Source organism: Danio rerio, chromosome 1, assembly GCF_049306965.1.
Source record: "Danio rerio strain Tuebingen ecotype United States chromosome 1, GRCz12tu, whole genome shotgun sequence".
Classification (NCBI taxonomy): Eukaryota; Metazoa; Chordata; class Actinopteri; order Cypriniformes; family Danionidae; genus Danio; species Danio rerio.
The window spans coordinates 45206951-45211001 of NC_133176.1; positions in this window are offsets into that span (position 1 = coordinate 45206951).

The following is a 4051-nucleotide window of genomic DNA, read 5'->3' on the forward strand; positions in this document are numbered from 1 at the left end:
ATATATATATATATATGTGACATTTCCTCCGGGTGCTGCAGTTTCAATCACAGTCCAAAGACTGTTTGGTACAGGGGAATTAAGTTGGCTAAATTGTCCGTAGTGTATGAGTGTGTATGGATGTTTCCCAGAGATGGGTTTGCAGCTGGAAGGCCATCCGCTGCATAAGAACATGTGCTGGATAAGTTGGTGGTTCATTCTGCAGTGGCGACCAAAGATTAATAAAGTGACTAAGCCAAAAAGAAAGTGAATGAATATGTAAAACACATATATGTCTTATATCTGTCAGAAACATATGTCAACATATATGCCAAAAACATATATGTCCACATATATGCCCAAAACATATATGTCATCATATATGCCCGAAACATATTTGTGACATATAGGCCAGAAACATATATGTCAACATATATGCCAGAAACATATATGTCAACATATATGTCAAAAACATATATGTGACATATAGGCCAGAAACATATATGTGACATATAGGCCAGAAACATATATGTCAACATATATGTCAAAAACATATATGTGACATATAGGCCAGAAACATATATGTGACATATATGTCAAAAACATATATGTGACATATAGGCCAGAAACATATATGTGACATATAGGCCAGAAACATATAAGTCAACATATATGTCAAAAACATATATGTGACATATAGGCCAGAAACATATATGTGACATATATGTCAAAAACATATATGTGACATATAGACCAGAAACATATATGTGACATATATGTCAAAAACACATATGTGACATATAGGCCAGAAACATATATGTGACATATATGTCAAAAACATATATGTGACATATATGTCAAAAACATACATGTCAACATATGTGTCAGAAACATTTATGTGACATATAGGCCAGAAACATATATGTGACATACATGTCAAAAACATATATGTGACATATAGGCCTGAAACATACATGTGACATATATGTCAAAAACATATATGTGACATATATGTCAAAAACATATATGTGACATATATGCCAGAAACATATATGTGACATATATGTCAAAAACATATATGTGACATATAGGCCGGAAACATACATGTGACATATATGTCAAAAACATATATGTGACATATATGTCAAAAACATATATGTGACATATAGGCCAGAAACATATATGTGACATATATGTCAAAAACATATATGTGACATATAGGCCAGAAACATATATGTGACATATATGTTAAAAACATATATGTGACATATATGTCAAAAACATACATGTCAACATATATGTCAGAAACATATATGTGACATATAGGCCAGAAACATATGTGTGACATATGTGTCAAAAACATATATGTGACATATAGGCCATAAACATACATGTGACATATATGTCAAAAACATATATGTGACATATATGTCAAAAACATATATGTGACATATATGCCAGAAACATATATGTGACATATATGTCAAAAACATATATGTGACATATGTCAAAAACCTATATGTCAACATATATGCCAGAAACATATGTGACATATATGTCAGAAACATATATGTTAACATATACAGTTGAAGTCAGAATTATTAGCCCCCCTGAATTATTAGCGGCCCTGTTTATTTTTTCCCCCCAATTTCTGTTCTGTTCAGGGAAGATTGCTTCAGCACATTTCTAAGCATAATAGTTTTAAAAACTTATTTATAATAACTGATTTATTTTATCTTTTCCATGATGACAGTTAAGCATTAAAACAAATAAGACTTTCTCCAGAAGAAAAAAATATTATCAGACATACTGTGAAAATTTTATTGCTCTGTTAAAAATCATTTGGGAAATATTTAAAAAAGAAAATAAAAATCAAAAGGGGGCTAATAATTCTGTCTTCAACTGTATGACAGAAACATATATGTGACAAATAGGCCAGAAACATGTATGTCAACATATATGCCAGAAACATATATGTCAACATATATGTCAAAAACATATATGTGACATATAGGCCAGAAACAAAAATGTCAACATATATGTCAGAAACATACATGTCAACATATATGCCAGAAACATAAATGCCAACATATATGTCAGAAACATGTCAACATATATGCCAGAAACATATATGTGACTTATATATGTCAGAAACATATGTCAACATATGTCAGAAACATATATGTCCATATATGTAAAACACATGTGACATATATGTCAGAAACATGTCAACATATATGCCAGAAACATATATGTCCTCTACATGTATAGCACATATGTGTGTCAGAAACAAATATGTCCACATATGTACCAGAAACATATATGTCCCATATATGTAACAGTTTTACCACTGCTTAATATACTCAGCCAATCTCTGGCTCCACTGGGGCCAATATTAGCTAAGCATAAATCATTGAATAGAATTAAACTATTAGTATCTCACTTTAAATGAACAAACTTGTTTAAATATTGTTCCTTTTTAAATGGATACCCAAAAAATTTAAATTGTCATCATTTACTCAACCTTTACCAGTTGAACGGAAGAAGATATTTTGAAGAAAGCTGAAAACCTGTTGCTGTTGACTTCCATAGTATTTGTTTTTCCTATGTAGAAGTCAAATAGTAAGTTCAACAAATTTTATTTTGCTGATGAATCAAAACTTTTATTGAAAATTTGGGTTGGGTGGGTAATGGTACACCACTTTTTTAAAGGACTACACCATTGAATGCAAAACATATTTGTAAAAATAAAAAACCTAGATGTTTTCCATAATTTGTACATGAAAGGGTTAAGCTAATGTTCTGTTCGCTTTCTTGAACAGCAGTTTTACGCAGTCGCATTTCTTAGTAAAGTATGAGAAAGAAACTTTTTTTTTTTTTTTTTTTTTTGTGACAGGTCAAAATATACAAACGCTGAGCTGAAGGAACCCATTAGGAACTGTTATGAATGCTGATGTTATTCTTCAGTAATCCGCAGGAAACACGGGAGGACAAGGACTCACGCTGATTTACTTGTGAGTTCTCAGGAATCTTAAATAGAAAAGGAAACCACTTTTCAGAAATAGTTATCAGCAGATACAGTGTGTTATCCTCAAGAGTCATCTTTACACCCACAAGTCTTGTCACTTTTATACTTTTATGCATAATGTGAGATGATTCAGACCGCTTTTAGGTGGTGCCTTTAAACACGTTTGATTGCAAAAGGTAAACAGTTCTGTTCATTTACAGCGACCTCTATCGGCCCACCTTAATTCCTCATCATTAATGGGTAAGTGAATGCAGCAACAAACGGTCATAAGAGTTCTCGGAAAATAAGTTTGTCTGTTGTTTCTCCAAAATGCTCAGGGTGTGAATTACAGGGGGATTTGTGGTGATTGAAATGTATGAGGTATGTATGGGGTCTCTTTTATTCTGGGAAAAAGTTCCCTTTGATCTGTATTTAAAATAATACAATCAATAATTAAAATAATAGATATCCATTTCTCCACCCCTATAACGGTTCATACCATTGCATAATCGCGCCAAACGCCAATCAACGCGAGAAGAAAATTCATTCAATTTTCTGAAACCGCCAGGATTTACAGCACTGTAAGAGTTCAGAAAACTGATTTCTCATTAAATATGTGTTTGTTCCTACATAAAGTCTAAAAGTAAAGGCAAATTAGATGCGTATTTGTAATTGACCTAAAGTAAGCCAGATATAATCAGAACAGAATACACTAAATTTCCCAAAAAAACACTAAAAACTTAACTATATACTTTATTAATAAATTAGATGTAATTTAAATAAATACATATCTATGAAGTGAATCTTTTGGGGAGACTATTGGTTTGAATGATGAATTTTGATTCTCATATAAACATTGATTGCAATGTAGAGCATTCAAAGTTTATAAGCTAAAGCAGGTCTGCTTGACACACAGCAACCATGAGGTGTGTGATATCATGTCAAGCAGGTACAGTTGAGTTTCAGTTCAGTGCTGGTTCATTAGAGTGCTGATAAATATGTAATGTACTACAAATAAAAGCCAAAGTAAATCTGTTCATCATAGAAGATTTGAGAGGGGAACAC